At 48.1% G+C, this 17,719-nt stretch overlaps 5 pseudogenes; 3 read left to right on the plus strand and 2 right to left on the minus strand.

Annotated features, from left to right (window-relative positions):
- Positions 1-652: 652 nt before the first annotated feature.
- Positions 653-771, minus strand: LOC126945430 (uncharacterized; annotated as a pseudogene).
- A 1,420-nt stretch (positions 772-2,191) lies between these two features.
- LOC126944738 (uncharacterized) lies at positions 2,192-2,309 on the minus strand (annotated as a pseudogene).
- Positions 2,310-3,983: 1,674 nt separating this feature from the next.
- LOC126945382 (uncharacterized) lies at positions 3,984-4,102 on the plus strand (annotated as a pseudogene).
- Positions 4,103-13,081: 8,979 nt separating this feature from the next.
- On the plus strand, positions 13,082-13,200 carry LOC126945241 (uncharacterized; annotated as a pseudogene).
- A 3,745-nt stretch (positions 13,201-16,945) lies between these two features.
- LOC126945752 (uncharacterized) lies at positions 16,946-17,064 on the plus strand (annotated as a pseudogene).
- Positions 17,065-17,719: the final 655 nt, after the last annotated feature.

The raw sequence follows: 17,719 nt of genomic DNA on the forward strand, positions 1-17,719 counted from the left end.
GCAAGCAAGCATGAAAGAAGGAAAGAAAAAAGGAAAGAAGGAAAAAGAAAGAAAAAGAAAGAAAGAAAGAAAAAAGAAAGAAAGAAAAGAAAGAAAGAAAGAAAGAAAGAAAGAAAGAAAGAAAGAAAGAAAGAAAGAAGAGAAAGAAAGAAAGAAAGAAAGAAAGAAAGAAAGAAAGAAAGAAAGAAAGAAAGAAAGAAAGAAAGAAAGAAAGAAAGAAAGAAAGAGAGAGAGAGAGAAAGAAAGAAAGGGAGGGAGGGAAAGAAAGGGAGGGAGGGAGGGAGGGAGGGAGGGAGGGAGGGAGGGAGGGAGGGAGAGAGAAAGGAAGGAAGGAAGGGAGAGAGAGAGAAAGGAAGGAAAGAAGGAAGGAAGGAAAGAAGGAAGGAAGGAAGGAAAGAAGGAAGGAAGGAAGAAAGAGAGAGTGAAAGAAAGAAAAGAAAGAAGGAAAGAGAGAAAGAAAGAGAGAGAGAAAGAAAGAAAGAAGGAAAGAAGGAAAGAAGGAAAGAAAGAAAGAAAGAAAGACAGAAAGACAGAAAGAAAGACAGAAAGAAAGAAAAAAGAAAGAAAGAAAGAAAAGGAAAGAAAGAAAGGAGAGAGAGAGAAGGAAAGAAAGGAAGGTAGAAAAAAAGAAAGACAAGAAAGAAAGCAAAAAAGCCCACAGCACCCAGTATTCCCAGGCGGCCTCCCATCCAAGTACTAACTAGGCCTGACACTGCTTAGTTTCTGAGATCAGATGAGATCTCGCACATTCAGGGTGTTATAGCCGTAGACGCCAGCAAAGGCGTCTGGCTGCCACAGGAGCCAAGCCCAGCCATGCCCGCCAGCTTCCAGGTGGCACCGCCAGCCTGGGGCCTCCAGGCTCCTATCGGGAACACTGAGCTGCTTCCCCGTGGCCTTCCCCGGGTTCCTGAGCTCCCGAGCCTCCAGCACGTCCGGAAAGCTCCAAGCAGGGAGTACCCTGAGGTGTCAGGGCCCAGGGCCCACGATCCTGGATCCCCAACAGGTCCTCTGCCCTGTTGCAGACGTATTCTTTTGGATCCTTCGTGGCTCAGGAACTTCTGCAAGGACCCGTCTTGCTCCACCCTGTCAGAGCCGTCAGGGATGGCCAAGGGTGAACAGGTGGCCCAGCGAAGTGTGGCCTTTTTCTCACAATGCCAACACCCAGGCCTGTGCCTTTTCGGTCTGGCCCCCTGCCTCCCTGGCTGGAGCCGGGCTCCTGGCATGGTGACGGCTAGGCAGAAGCAGTGCAATGCTGCTGCCCAGTGGTGCCTTGGTGGCGCACCCTGAGAAGCAGTTTCCTGAGTGCGTTGGGGGTGTAGGGGCACAATAAAGGGGGAACAGAGTCAGGGGAGGTTGGGAAGAAAGAGGATAGTAGGGGGAAGGGAGGGAGTGGGGAAGCCACAGAAGCCTACTGCAGGCTGGGTGCGGTGGATCACTAATGCAATCCCAGCACTTTGGGATGCCAAAGCATGTGGATCACGAGGTCAGGTGATTCAGATCAGCCTGGCTTACACAGTGAAACCCCGTCTCTACTAAAACTACAAAACATGAGCCAGGCGTGGTGGGGGTAGCATGTCGTCCGCGTTGCTTGGGAGGCTGAGGCAGGAGAATGGCATGAACCTGGGAGGCAGAGCTTGCAGTGAGCTGAGATCCCGCCATTGCACTGCAGCCCGGATGACAGAGCGAGACTCCATTTGGAAGAAAAAGAAAGAGAGAGAGAGAGATAGAAAGAAAGAAAGAAAGAAAGAAAGAAAGAAAGAAAGAAAGAAAGAAAGAAAGAAAGAAAGAAAGAAAGAAAGAAAGAAAGAAAGAAAGAAAAAAAAAGAAAGAAAGAAAGAAGGAAGGAAGGAAAGGAAGGAAGGAAGGAAGGAAGGAGGAAGGAAGGAAGGAAGGAAGGAAGGAAGGAAGGAAGAAAGAAAGAAAGAAAGAAAGAAAGAAAGAAAGAAAGAAAGAAAGAAAGAAAGAAAGAAAGAAAGAGAAACAAAGAAAGAAAGAAGAAAAAAGGAAAATAAAGAATGACACAAAGAAAGAAAAGAAAGAATGAAAGAAAGAAAAGAAAGAAAGAGAGAGAGAAAGAAAGAAAGAAAGAAAGAAAGAAAGAAAGAAAGAAAGAAAGTGAAAAAGAAGAGAGAGAGCAAGAAGGGAAGAAAGGAAGGTGGAAAAGAAGGAAAGACAAGGGAAAAAGCAAAAAAGCCTACAGCACCCAGTATTCCCAGTGGTCTCTCATCCAGGTACTCACCAGGCCCGACCCTGCTTAGTTTCCAAGATCAGACGAGATCAGGCACATTCAGGGTGGTATGGCTGTAGACGCCAGCAGAGGTGCCTGGCTTCCCCAAGAGCCCAGCCCAGCCATGACCTCTGGCTTCCAGCCGGCACCACCAGCCTGGGTCCACTGGGCTCGAATTGGGATCCCCGAGCCGCTCGCGAGTGACCTTCCCCCAGCTCCCGAGATTCCAAGGTCCCACCACCTCTGTCCCGCTCAGAACAGGGAGTGCTCCAAGGCGTCAGGGCCCAGGGCCCAGGATCCTGGGACACCGTCCCGTCCTCAGCTCTGTTGTGGAGATATTCTTTCGGATCCCAGGTGTCTCAGCAACTCCTGGGTGGCCCCCTCTTGCTCCACCCACCCAGAGCTGTCAGTGCTGGACAAGGGCAAACAGCCGACCCAGCAGCACGTGGCCTTTATCTCACAACATCCCCACCATGGTCGCTTTTCCAGACCAAGACCCAGCCGGTGGGCAAGGGGGGGTGGGGGCTGGGGGTTGGGGGATAGCCCTGCTTTTCCCTGGGCTGGCACTAGAGCTTGCAGCCTGATCCCCGGCGAGAGTTGCTGAGAGAAACCCAGTCACACCTCAACACTACCACGAGAAAATCCACAGTCCCACACACAGACACAACAGGGTACACGCAAGCAGGAACCCACACACGTGTGCACAAACACACACAGACACACACACACACACATGCATGCACACACAAACGGCTTGAAGGAGAGCAAGGAAGAGATGGATGGAGAGATTGAAACCAAAGGAGGGAGAGGGACAGTGATCAAGAGAGACAGGGCAGGGGGAGAGGGAAAGAGACAGAGAGGCAGAGAAAGAGAGGGACAGAGAAAGATTGAGAGACAGAGAGACAGAGGGAAGGTGACAGAAGTAGCGGCCCTGGCGCTTTGGAGCGGAGGTCTTGGCTGGCGTGTGTGGCACCCGCTGCCCCTGCCCGCACCTTTCCCCGGTTTGGAAGGTTGCAGCAGCACCCGATGAGTTCACTGAATCGTCTGGGCATTCCAGGAGTGGGAAGGTAGCATGAACGGCAGGAAACCTGTGCCTGCACCTTTATGGTCCGGCTCCCTGCCCTCCCGGGATGGACCCGGGCTCCTCGTCTGGCGGCGGTGAGCTGGAAGCTGTGGGAGGCTGCTGCCCAGTTGTGCTTTCATAGCGGATACCCAAGAGGTAGTCCCAGGCTGTGGCAGGGATGTAGGCGGGAGTTAAAGTGGGAGTAGAGTTCAGGGAGTTTGGGAAGCAAGGCGACAGTAGGGGGTAGGGAGGGAGGGGCAAAGCCACAAAAGACTACAGCAGGCTGTGCGCAGTGGATTGGGCCTGTAACCACAGCACCTTGGGATTCCGAGGAGGCAGAGCTTGCCATCAAGCTGGCTTGAACCTTGACGGCTCTGACTGAGTGGGACAAGAGGGGGCCTCACAGGAGCTCCTGAGCTGCCAGGGATCCAAAAGAACAACTCTGTGACATGGCGGTGGAACAGACTGGGTCCCAGGATCGTGGGCCCTCAGCCCTGATGCTTCAGAGCAGTCCCTAATCTGAGTGGTCCGGACGTGGTGGAAGATTGGGAGCTCGGGAGCCTGGGGAAGGACACTGGCTAGAGTCCCTGGTTTCCCGATACAAGCCTGGAGTCCCCGGGCTGTTGGTACCAGCTGGAAGCTGGCTGGCATGGCTGGGCTGGCCTCTTGTGGCAGCCAGGTGCCTCTGCCAGCATCTACAGCCATGCCACCCTGAATGGACATGATCTCCTCTGATCTCGGAAGCTAAGCAGGGTCGGGCCTTGTTAGTACTTGGATGGGAGACAGTCTGGGAATACTGGGTGCTGTAGACCTTTTTGCTTTCTTTCTTGTCTTTCTTTATTTTCTACATTCCTTTCTTTCCTTCTCTCTCTCTTCTTTCTTTCTTCTCTTTCTTTCTTTCTTCCCTTCTTTCTCTGTTTCTTCTTTCTTTTCTTTCTCTTTCTCACTCTTTTTTCTTTCTTTTTTCTTTCCTTCTTTCTTTTCTTTCTCTTTCTTCCTTTCTTCTTTCCTTCTTTCTCTCTCTCTTTCTCTCTTTCATTCTTTCTTTCTTTCTCTCTCTCTTTCTTTCTTTCTTTCTATCTTTCTTTCTTTCTTTCTTTTTTGTCCAGATGGAGTCTCACTCTATCACCCAAGGTGGAGTGCAGTGGCATGATCTCGGCTCACTTCAAGCTCCGTCTCCCAGGTGCATGCCATTCTCCTGCCTCAGCCTCCCGAGCAGTGGGGACTATAGGTGCCTGGCCCCACGCCGGGCTCATGTTTTGTAGTTTTAGTGGAGACAGGGTTTCACCGTGTTAGCCAGGCTGGTCTGGATCTCCCGACCTCATGATCCACCCTCCTCAGAATCCCAATGTGCTGTGGTTACAGCCATGATCCACTGAGCTTGGCCTGCTGCAGTCTTTTGTGGCTTCAACCATCCCTCCCTTCCCGGTACTGTCACCATGCTTCCCAAATTCCCTGGACTCTGTGACCACTTCATTGCCCGCCTACAACAGCACCACAGCCAGGACGTCCTCTTGGCATCCTCCACCAAAGGACAACTGGACAGCAGCCTCCCACCACTTCCGCCTCACTGCCTCCATGCCAGGAGCCCAGGTCCATCCTGGGAAGTCAAGGGACCAGTGCATAAAGGCTCAGGCGCAGGTACCCTGGTGTTCATGCAGTCTTCCCACTCCCAGAATGCCCAGGAGATTCAATGCAGTCATCAGGTGCTGCCACAGCCTTCCAAACCAGGGAAAGGGGCAGGCAGGGGCAGCAGGTGCCACATATGCCAGCCAAGACCTCTGCTCCAGATTGCAGGGGCCGCTTTATCTGGGGGAAGGACATTGCTTTGCCAGTAACCAGGAAAATAGTCCCTGTGCACCCAGATTCCATTGCCAAAAACTTCGTGAAGACTCCAGCTCCAAGGACATACCAGAGACCCAGGCCTCAGCCACCATGGGCAGGCCCCATTCCACGGCTCATGCCAAATGGATGGGTGCACTCTGCAAATCTAGGGGCCCAATGCACTGTACCAGGTGCACAGGGAGGTGCCAACATAGGATGGAGCCTACGAAACCCACCTCCAAAGCAAGCAATTAACCCAAGAATGTAGAGGACTACATGCTCGCAAACAAGATGCTCCCGATAAGTCCTGCTCTTGCAAACAAAGCAGGACATTCTTTCCCTGCAAACAGGGGGGACAAAGGAGCCAGCTGCAAACAGCAGACCCTGGGGACTGGTTAATGTGTAACATCTTGAAAAACCAGAAAGTCAGGGAAAGGTCAGAAAAACAACATGTGTCTTGTGACTTGGCAACATTCCACAAATGGCTGTATAAAATAAAGCAGAGCATGCCGTTTGGGTTGGCCGCCATGTTTGTCCTGTCTTGTGTTGTCTTGTGTGTTCATTCCTTTGTTTAGGAAACACGCGGGCCCCGACATTTGGCACAGCGAGCAGGTTCCGTGGCTCCTTGAGAGCAAGGAACTGGAGGGGGAGCACCCCGGGTAAGTAAATAAAGAAGGGGGACCCATGGGAAAATTATGGGGAATTCCACCTCTCTGGCCTCTGAATACTTGCGGTTACTCCAGGGACTGTTAATGTCTATAGGAGTAGAAGTAAAAGAGAAGACTTTGAAGAGATTGTTTGCCCATGTTGAACAACATTTTTATTGGTTTCAATATCAAACTAAAGTACAGCTAAATCGAAAGGAATGGTTACAGGTAGTCAAAGTCCTGCATCGAGCTCATCAGCGAGGGCAAATGATGCCTCTGACTTTGTGGACTTTGTGTAGTTCCATTACTCAGGCATTAGAATTACTTGAAACTGACTCAGAACATGGCGATACTGCCACAGGAGGTGAGGCATCTGAAGCTTTAGAGAGGAATGATCTCGAAGAGGAACATATTTACACCCTGGTTGCTGAAGATAAGGAGTTGGAAGAAGAGCTAATGCCTCCTTCATCTGAAGGAAATTCTGACTTGCAGTGCATTGTAGATATGTTACAACAGTTGTTAAAATTACAAGGTGCTGCTGCTCCTGTTTCTCCTATCTCTCCGCCACAAGCCTTTCCTGTCACTTTCCCTTCTGCTCCTTTGGAGGAAGATTTCCCCTTGCCGCCACCTCCAAATTCTTTGCCTATGTCGGGTCAGGTTTTCTCTGTGCCCTTTCCTCCTGTAGGAGAAAAGAAGGAATCGAAGGTAAAAGATGATTTTGAAGAATTAGATTTGTTCCCAATAACACAAGCCGCTTTTGGCCCCAATGCTCAGTTTCCAAACGGTGGCCATAATGTGACTTTTACAGCACTACAATTTGAATTTCTAAAGGAAATGAAAGCTGCAATTTCCATTTATGACCTCAGTCATCGTTTGTTCTCAGCCTTCTCGATTCCTTCTCTTCAGAACATATGATGATTCCTATTGATTGGGAGACGTTAGGAAAGACTGTCCTTGACCATTCTCAATGACTTCAATTGAAAATTTGGTGGTAGGAGGAAGCAAGAGTACAAGCTAGAAAAAATGCTACCCGTAATCCCCAGGACCTACTGAAGAACAACTTATGGGTTCTGGACAATATGCCACTCTTAATGCTCAAGCTGGCCTAGACAACACTGCTATCGTTCAGATTAAAACTTTGTTTATGAAAGCCTGGACTAAAGTTGAGATAGCAGGCAAAACTTCTTTATCATTTGTAAAAATCCTGCAAGGAGCTAATGAGCCATATCCAGATTTTTTAGCTCATCTTCAAGATGCTGTATTAAAGACTGTAGGTGTGGGACCTGATTTTAAAATTCTTCTGGATATGCTGGCCTTTGAAAACGCTAATCCTGAGTGTCAAAAGTTATTAAGACCTTTAAAAGCCAGTGGAGCCAATTTAGATGAGTATATTCAGGCTTGTGCGGGCATGGGAGGAGCTATTTACAATGCTCAACTGTTTGCTGGAGCACTTTCTAAGGCCTTAAAGAGTAATTCTAAACAAGGTGTATGTTTTCAGTGCAGGAAGCCTGGCCTTTTTAAGAAAGAATGCTGGAAAAAACTGGGCTTCCTGACCACAAAAGAGAAAAAATTACCTTCTGGGGAGTGCAAACTATGTGGAAAAGGTCAACATTGGACAAATGAATGTTGTTCAAAAACTGATAAAAGTGGAATTTATTGTCACCCCTCCCAAGAAATGGGAACCGGGACCCACAGGCTTGGGGCCCCAACAATTACAATGCAGGCCTACCACAATACACAGTGAGCGATGGCTTACAACATCAAGGAATGACTTCAAGTCATCCTTAATGGTATCACCCCCACCCCCGTTTCTCAGCTTTATGCTGCCACTAAGCAGAGTGCTGCTGCTGACTTGGGTATTACTCAAACTTATACTCTGTCTCCTAATGGAGGAATATATAAGTTAACTACTGGAGTATGTGGCCCTTTGCCAAAGGGACATGTAGGATTTTTGTTTGGTCGAAGCAGCAGCACTATGCGAGGGTTAATGGTGGTTCCAGGAGTCATTGATCCTGATTTTACTGATGAAATCCTTATTATGGTACAGGTCTCACAATTTATGCACCTAGAGGCAGGGGAACGTTTTGCACAATTGCTTTTATTGCCTTTTTTTCCTTTTCTGTCTAGAGATGTGTCTCCTCAAGGAGGTTTCAGTAGTACTACGAAAACTGTTTTCTGGGAAACTTTAGTTTCCGATCAAAAACCTTTATGTTCATTGCAAATTAATGGGATACTTTTTGAGGGATTAGTCAACACAAGAGCAGATGTATCCATTATTTGCTTGGCTCAATGGTCTGCTCATTGGAAAAAGAAACAAGTATCGGTTACTCTATCCGGCCTAGGTCCTGCTTCTGTAGTCTACCAAAGTGTTGAGCCCCTGAGCTGTGTATGACCTGAAGGACAACAGGGAAAAGTATTATTTTATATTGTTCCCATTAATATTAACCTTTGGGGCTGTAAACTTTTACAACAATTTGGTGCCTTGCTAGGCATTCCTCATATTTCTCTAGCTGTCAAAAATATGATGTTCAAAATGGGCTACAATCTTTTAAACTCTTAGCCACTGTCCACAAACCTCAAGCTTTAAAATTGAAGTGGAAAACTACAACTCCTGTTTGGGTGGAACAGTGGCCATTGTCTAAAGAAAAATTTGAGGATTTAAAAATTTTAGTTAAGGAACAATTGGCCGAGGGGCATATTGAAACAAGTACTTCTGCATGGAATTCCCCTGTGTTTGTTATTAAAAAGAAAAGTGGAAAATGGCATTTATTAGCTGATCTTAGAGCTGTAAATGCTTGTATTCAACCTATGGGGACTTTACAACCTGGACTTCCTAATCCAGCCCTTATTCCACAAAACTGGAAATTAATGGTCATAGATCTTAAAGACTGTTTTTTTAATATTCCATTACAACCCCAAGATTGTGAAAAATTTGATTTTACTGTTTACTGAACAGCCTACTCAAAGATACCAATGGAAAGTTCTCCCTCAAGGTATGCTTAATAGTCCTACTCTTTGTCAAGAATTTGTGCATAGAGCCTTAAATCCTGTTAGATGTCAATTTCCTACTGTATTGATATATCATTACATGGATGATATTTTATTAGCAACTCCGGATGAAGCCCTGCAAAGTCAAGTTTTTCAAGCTTTGCAACAGCAATTAACGCAATATAATTTGCAAATTTCTCCTGAGAAAATACAAACTCAATTTCCTATTCAATATTTAGGATATCTTGTAGCGGAAAAGCATATTCGGCCACAAAAGGTTCAAATTCGAAGAGATCAACTTTTGACCCTTAATGATTTTCAAAAATTGCTAGGAGACATAAATTGGCTTTGCCCCATCTTAGGCATACCTACTTCAACAAAATCACATTTGGCAAATGGATGTAACTTATGTCTCTTCTTTTGGTCGTTTAAAGTATGTTCATCATACAATTGATACGTGGTCCCATTTCCAATGGGCTACACCATTACCCTCTGAAAAGGCTGATTCTGTTATTACTCATTTACTCATTTGTTTTGTGGTTATAGGAGTTCCTGCTGAATTAAAAACTAATAATACCCCTGCTTATCGCTCTCGTAAATTCGCTGCCTTCCTTTCTTTATACCATATTCATCATTTCACTAGTATCCCATTTAACAGTCAAGGCCAAGCAATTATTTAAAGAGCCAATGCTACTTTAAAATTACAACTTTTAAAACAAACAGGGGGATATGGGCGAGACTCCCCAAAACATCAAATTCTGAAAGCCCTTTTTACTTTAAATTTTCTCAACCATTGGCGCCAATTACAGCAGTCAGCAGCAGTGAAACATTTTCAACAGCCTTTAGAAAAGTCACAAAACAGTAATCTGTGGGTGTATTATCCTTCATTACGAGGACAATATTTAAAAGAAAAAGTTTTACAATGGGACCGAGGCTATGCTTTTGTCCATACAGGTGCCAGAGACGAGTGGTTTCCATCTCAATGGTTGAAACAGTGCCATGGTGAAGAGAAGCCAATCCGAGGAGTTCCTCAAGGAATTTCAGGAGCTGAATCTGAGCGTTCAAAGAACATTCACCTTCGGGACTCGAGGTGCGGAGCCTCCAACATGGGGTCAACTGAAAAAGCTTACTCAGGAAGCTGAAGGGGTTGTTCAACAAGCCGGGCAGCCCAAAACCCCACTGATTTTATTTTTGGCTATGCTGGCTGTAGTGAATTGCCAGGTAACAGCTGGAGAATTCTCATACTGGGCTTATATTCCCTTTCCACCCTTATATCAAGGTGTGGCCTGAGGAGACAAAGAAGTTCCAGTATTTACTAATGATACTGTTTGGATGCCATCAGCTTTTTTAAACCAGGATCCTGAATTAGACACTGGCACAGTAAATAATTCATATCAATTTGGGGTTGAAAGGTTACCTATATGTCTGGGGAGTAGTCCACATTGTCTGCATCCTTCTCATGAGGCTTGAGCTGTTTGCTATAACCATAGTCATATATCTGCTTTTACTATGATTATTGTGGCTCAAAGTTTCAAGTATAATCATACTGCTATACTTAATGAAACTCTGCCAAGTACTTTATCTTTATGCCCTACACCTGATGTGTCTGGAGATGTTTCCCAACTAGAGTGGACTAGGTGTAGAGGCAGTGGGTCACGATTATTTTTAGAAGTAAAATGGAAAAGTCGTAGATACCTTGTTACTGATTGGAGTGCACATAGAGATTTCCAAACTAAATTTAGTCACGTCAACCTGCGCTGGCATAAGGGTAATCACAACATTGCTGCAGATGGCAATGAAACTATTATTTGGCATGATGGTGGCTTATCACCCCCTATGCCACATTTGGCTAATACCTCACAAATACAGAGTCATATTTGGAAGTTGCTAGCTGCAGGTAAACCAATGTTCACTTTCACGGGAAACATGTCCTTGAATTGTACTACTAACATTTCTAACCCTTTCCATATATCTTTGCATCAAAATAGTTCTAGATATGTAATTGCTTGTGTGAGAAAACCTTACTTATTGTTAACAGGAATTTCTAAATAGGATAATAATCCGGGAATAGTTAACTGTACAAACAATTGCACATTCTTAAGTTGTATAAATAATACTTGGTGGAATAATAATTGGAATGAGTCTCATTCCGATTTATATATACTAAGGGCCAGAAAAGAAACCTGGCTACCTGTGAACTTAACACATGCCTGGAGTGAATCTGCTGGGGTTACTCAGATTTACAAAGTAATGCAAGATCTTGTCCACTGCAGCTGGAGAGTAGTTGAGGTCGTCATAGCAGCGGTGGTAGGACTTGTAGCAATTGCTTCCACTACCCCCGTTGCTGGATTAGCTCTACACCAGAGTATACAAAATGCAGAATTTGTACAACAATGGCATGAACAATCACATTTGTTGTGGCAACAACAACGAGACATAGATGCTCATCTGACTGAACGAGTGGATAATCTGGAGCAAGTGGTTTCTTGGTTGGGGGATCAGCTAACAGTGTTAAATATGCGAGCTTTGTTAAAATGTGATTGGAATACTACCTAATTTTGTATTACTCCTGTTCCTTTTAACAGCACTGTACATAATTGGACTGAGATAAAGAGACTTTTAATTGGCCATAATAATCTTTCCTTAGAAATACAAGAATTAACACAAAACATTTCTGAAACATTTCGCAATCAGTTACCGTTGCTGACCGGAGCAGATTTGATGACTGGTATTGCACAAAGCTTGACGTCTTTAAACCCTATGAGCCCTGTAAAAACTTTACTGACTTCTGTTTCTAGTAATGTATTGATTGTTGTTCTTGCCTTTGTCATTTTCACAGTCTGCTGGAGATGGTGCCAAAGGGCAAACACCGAATCCCAGTGAGCTCAACATGTGATGATGGTTTTGAAAGAAATTTAAACTTGTAAATAAAGAAAGGGGAAATGTAGAGGACTACATGCTCACAAACGAGATGTTCCAGATAAGTCCTGCTCTTGCAAACAAAACAGGACGTTCCTTCCCCACAAACAGAGAGGACAAAGGAGCCAGCTGCAAACTGCAGACGCTAGGGACTGGTTAATGTGTAAACATCTTGAAAAACCAGGAAGTCAGGGAAAGGTCAGAAGAACAACATGTGTCTTGTGACTTGGCAACATTCCACAAACCACTGTATAAAATAAAGCAGAGAGTGCCGTTTGGGGCAGCCGCCATGTTTGTCCTGTCTTGTGTTGTCTTGTGTGTTCATTCCTTTGTTTAGGAAACACGCAGGTCCCGACACAAGAATAAACCTGTCTCAGTGCTCCATTGCTTCTCTTGCATGGACGGCCTGGTCACCCTCTTCTGGCCAAGTCTATGCCCCTTCCACCCTATCCCAGCCTGCTCAAAAGGGCCCTGCCTACCAGAGCAAGGTGCTCCTTCTCCAAGTCTCTATCACTCTCACTCTGTAGCTACCTCACCCTCTCTCTTGTGGGTTTGCCCCTCTGCCTCGCACTCCTTCTGTCGCCTTCCATCTGTCTCTCTATCTCTCTCTCTTTCTCTGTTCCTCTCTCTTTCTCTGCCTCTCTGTCTGTCTCTTTCCCTCTCCCCCTCCCCTGTCTCTCTCAACCGCTGTCTTTCTCCATCCCTCAGTTTCAATCTCTCCATCATCTCTTCCTTGCTTTCCTTCAAGATGTTCCCATGTGCATGCGTGTGTGTGTGGGTGTGTGTGTCTGTGTGTGTTTATGCACGTGTGTGGATTCCCGTGTGTGAGTTCCCAGGTCTGTCTGTGTGTGCAGCTGTGGATTTTCTCCTGGTGGTAGTGGGGTGTGGCTGGGTTTCTCTCAGCAACTCTCACCGGAGATCAGACTGCCGGCTATAGTGCAAGCCTGGGGAAAAGCAGGGCCATCCCCAACCCCCAACCCCCCATGGCCTCTTGCCCACTGTCTGGGTCTTGGTCAGGACAAGCGACTGTGGTGGGGGCATTGTGAGAAAAAAGCCACGTGCCTGGACCGACTGTTCGCCCTTGGCCATCCCTGATAGCTCTGTGTGTGTGGAGAAAGAGGGGGCCTCGCAGGAGTTCCTGAGTGGCCTGGGATCCAAAAGAATATCTCCACAACAGGGCTGAGGATGGGTTGGGTTCCCAGGATTCTGGGCCGTGGGCCCTGACGCCTCAGAGCACTCCCTGTTCTGAGTGGGCCTGATGTGGTGGAAACTTGGAATCTCGGGAGCCGGGGGAAGGTCACGGGGGAGCGGGCTCCTGATTCGAGCCTGGTGGCCCCAGGCTGGCAGTGTCAGCTGGAAGCCAGCAGGCTTAGCTGCACTGGGCTCTTGGGGCAGCGAGGCTCCTCTGCCAGTGTCTACGGCCATATGACCCTGAATGCGCACGATCTTGTCTGATCTCAGAAGCTAAGCAGGATCTGGCCTGGTTAGTACTTGGATGGGAGACCACCTGGGAATACTGGGTACTGTAGGCTTTTTTGCTTTCTTTCTTGTCTTTCTTTTCCACCTTCCTTTCCTCCCTTCTCTCCTTTTTTGTTTTCCTTCTTTCTTTCCATCTTACTTTCTTTTCTTTCTTTCTTTCTCCTTTCTTTCCTTCTTTCTTTCCTTCCTTCTTTCTTTTCTTTCTTTCTCTCTCTCTTTCCTTCTTTCTCTCTCTCTCTCTTTCTTTCTTTCTTTCTCTCTTTTCTTCTTTTTCTTCCAAACAGAGTCTCTCTCTGTCACCCAGGCTGGACTGTCATGGTGCGATCTCAGCTGTCAGCACCGCCTCCTGGGTTCAAGCCATGCTCCTGCCTCAGCCTTCCGGGCAGCTGGGACTACACGCTCCTGCCACCACGCCCGGCTCATGTTTTGTAGTTTTACTAGAGATGGGGTTTCACTGTGCAAGCCAGGCTGGTCTGGATCTCCTGACCTCTTGATTCACATGCCTCGGCCTCCCAAAGTGCTGGGATTACATTCATGATCCACTGCACATGGCCTGCAGTAGGTTTTTATGGCTTTCCCCCTCCCTCCCTTCCCCCTTCTATCGTCGTGCTTCCCAACCTCCCCTGACTCTGCTCCCCCTTTATCGTGCCCCTACACACCTGATGCAACTGGGGAACTCCTTCTGGGGGTGCACCACCAAAGCACCACCAGGCAGCAGCATTCCACTGCTCCTGCCTAGCCCCCACCCTGCCAGGAGCCTGGCTCCAGGCTGGGAGGGAGGGGGCTGGACCCCAAAAGCACAGGCCAGGGTGTTAACATTGTGAGAAAAATGCCAGGCACAGCTGGACTGCCTTTTTGCTCTTGGCCAGCCTTGATGGCTCTGGCTGGGTGTGGCAAAAACGGGCTTTGCAGGAGCTCCTGAACCACCAGGGATCCAAAAGAATACCTCCACAACAGGGCGGAGGAGCCGACGAGGTCCCAGGATAGTGGGCCATGGGCCCTGACCCCTCGGAACACTCCCTGTTCTGAGCGGGCCCAACGTGGTGGAGACCTGGGAGCTTGGGAGCGGGGGAAGCCCACAGGTGAGCGGCTCGGGTGTCCCGATCCAAGCCCGGCGTCCCGGGGGCTGGCGGTGCCAGCTGGAAGATGGCAGACATGGCTGGCCCGGGCTCTTGGGTCAGCCAGGCACCTCTGCTGGCGTCTATGGCCATACCAACCTGAACGCGCCTGAACTCATCTAATCGTGGAAGGTAAGCAGGGTTGGGCCTGGTTAGTACTTGAATGGGAGGCCGCCTGGGAATAACGGTTTCTGTAGTCTTCTTTGCTTTCTTTCTTGTCTGTCTTTCTTTTCTACCTGCCTTTCTTCCCTTCTCTCTCTCTTCTTTCTTTCTTTTTTCTTTCTCTCTTTCTTCCTTCCTTCAATTCTGTCTTTTTTCTCTTTCTATCTGTCTTTCTTTTCTTTCCCTCTTTCTTTCTTTCTTCTTTCTTTCTTTCTTTTCTTTCTTTCTTTCCATCTTTCTCTCTTTTCTTTCTCTCTCTTTTTCTTTCTTTTGCCCTTCCTTCCTTCCTTCCTTTCTTTCTTTCTTTCTTTCTTTCCTTCTTTCTTTCTTTCTTTTTCTTCCAGATGGAGTCTCCCTCTGTCACCCAGGCTGGAGGGCAGTGGCACAACCGGCCCTGATGGCTCTGGGTGGGTGGGGCAAGAGGGGCCTCACAAAAGCTTATGAGCCACCATGGATCTAAAAGAATACCTCTTAGACAGGACGGAGGACCGGACGGGCTCCCAGGATCATAGGCCCTGGGCACTGGTGTCTCGGACCACTCCCTGTTCCATGCAGGCCCGACATAGTGGAAACTCAGGAGCTTGGGATCTGGGGGAAGGCCTCGGGCAAGCGGCTCTGGGTTCTGGATCCAAACCCAGCAACCCTGGGCTGGTGGTGCCAGTTGGAAGCCAGTGGGCATGGCTCGGCCAGCCTCTTGGGGCAGTCAGGGTCCTCTGCTGCCGTCTACAGTCATACCACCCTGAACAGGCCCGAACTCTCTCTTCTTTCTTTCTTTCCTTTTTCTTTCTTTCTTTTCCTTCTTTATCTCTATCCTTGTTGTTTCCTTCTTTCTTTCCTTCTTTCCTTCTCTTCTTTCTTTCTCTTTCTTTCTTTCTTTCTTTATTTCTTTGTTTCTCTTCCAGATGGAGTCTCACTATGTCACCCAGGCTGGAATGCATTGGCATGATCTCAGCTCACTGCAAGCGCCGCCTCCTGGGTTCATGCCATCCACCTGCCCCAGCCTCATGAGCAGCTGGGACTACAGGTGCCCGCCAGCACGCCTGGCTCATGTTTTGTAACTTTAGCAGAGACGGGATTTCACCATGTTAGCCAGGGTGGTCTGGATCTCCTGACCTCGTGATCCACCAGCCTTGGCCTCTGAAAGTGCTGGAATTACAGGCATGATCCACTGCACATGGCCTGCTATAGGCTTTTTTGGCTTTCCCCCTCCCACCCTTCTCCCTACTGTCACCATGCTTCCCAACCTTCCCTGACTCTGCTCCCCCTTTATCGCCCACCTACACCACCACAGCAGCCGGGGACCTCCTCCTGGGGGTCTGCCAACCAAACACCACAGGGCAGCAGCCTCCCACTGCTTCTGCCTTGCTGCCACCCAGCCAGGAGTCCAGCTCAAGCCTGGTAGGGCAGGGGGCCGGACCCCAAAAGTACAGGTGCAGGTTCCATGGCATTCACGGAGCCTTCCCTGTTCCAGAATCCCCAGGTGATTGAACCCTCTCATTGGACGCCCCCACAACCTTCCAAACCAGGGGAAGGGGCAGGTAGGGGCAGCGGGTGCCACACACTCCATTGCCACCAACATTGTGTAAAATGCAGTCCGGAGGACACACCAGAGAACCAGGCCTCATTCCATTCCCCTTGGGCACGCCCGGTACCATGGCTCCCACCAATTGGCAGGCACCCTCAGCAAATCAAGGGGCCCACTGCACTGCACCAAGAGCACAGGGAGGTACCAAGAAAGGAAGGAGACTATGAAACCCACCTCCACAGCAAGTAATTAATCCAAGAAAAAACCCGTCTCAGCACTCCATTGCTTCTCTCACATAGAAGGCCTGGCCACCCTATTCTGGCCCAGCCCAAGCCCCCTCCACCCTATCCCGGCTGGCTCAAGAGGGCCTGGCCTAACGGAGCAGGGCACTCTCTCTCCAAGGCTCTATCACTCTCACCCTCTAGCTCCCTCCACCTCTCTCTTCTGGGTGTGCCCCTGCACCTCGCGCTACTTCTGTCACCTTCCCTTTGTCTCTGTGTCTTTCTCTCTTTCTCTGTCCCTCTCTCTTTCTCTGAACGTCGGTCTGTCTCTTTCCCTCTCCCCCTCCCCTGTCTCTCTCACTCACTATCTCTCTCCCTCCCTCTGTTTCAATCTCTCCATACATCTTCCATGCTCTTCTTCAAGCCGTTTGTGTGTGTGTGCATGTGTGTGTGTGCCTCAGCCCCTCTCACTGGGGATCAGACTGCTGCCTCTTGTGCCAGGCAGGGCAAAGCAGGGCCTTCCTCCAAGCCCCAACAGCCCACGCCCTCTTGCCCACCAGCTGGATCTTGGTCAGGACAAGCTACCATGGTAGGGGTGTTGTGAGAAAAAGCCCACGTGTGGCTGGGCTGGCTGTTCACATCTGGCCATCCCTGAGGGCTCTGGGTGGATGGGGCAAGAGGGGGCCTCATAAGAGCTCCTGAGTGGCCAGAAATCCAAAAGAATAACTCCAAGACGGGGTGGAGAACCGGACAGGGTCCCAGGATCATGTGTGTCTATGGTCACACAACCCTGAATGTGCCCAATCTCGTCTGATCTCAGAAGCTAAGCAGGGTCATGCCTGGTTAGTATTTGGATGGGAGACCACCTAGGAACACCAGGTGCTGTAGACCTTTTTGCTTTCTTTCTTGTGTTTCTTTCTATTCTACCTTCCTTTCTTCCATTCTCTCTCTCTCTCTTCTTTCTTTCCTTCTTTCTTTCTTTGTTTCTTCTTTCTCTTTCACTCTTTTTTCTTTCTTCCCTTCTTTTTTATTATTTCTCTGTTTCTTTCTTTCTTCTTTCTTTCTTCCTGTTCTTTCTTTCTCTCTTTCTTTCTTTTCTTTTTTCTTCCTTTCTTTCTTTCTTTTCCTTCTCTTTCTTTTTACTTTCTTCTTTCTTTCCTTCTTTCTTTTCTTTCTTTCTCTCTCTTTTTTCTTTCTTTCTTTCTTTCTCTCTCTCTTTCTTTCTTTTTCTTCCAGATGGAGTGTCACTCTGTGACCCAGGCTGGAATGCAGTGGCATGATCTCAGCTCACTAAAAGTTCGGCCTACTGGGTTCACGCCATTCTCCTGCCTCTGCCTCCCAAGCACATGGGACTATAGTCGCCTGTCACCACGCCCAGCTCATGTTTTGCAGTTTTAGTAGAGATGGGGTTTCACTGTATTAGCCAAGCTGGCCTAGATCTCCTTAAGTCATTATCCAACTGCCTCGGTATCCCAAAGTACTGGCATTACAGGCTTGATCCACCGCACCCAACCTACTGTAGGCTTTTGTGGCATCCCCCTCCCTC

The sequence above is a fragment of the Macaca thibetana genome, chromosome 1, assembly GCF_024542745.1.
Source record: "Macaca thibetana thibetana isolate TM-01 chromosome 1, ASM2454274v1, whole genome shotgun sequence".
Taxonomy (NCBI): domain Eukaryota; kingdom Metazoa; phylum Chordata; class Mammalia; order Primates; family Cercopithecidae; genus Macaca; species Macaca thibetana.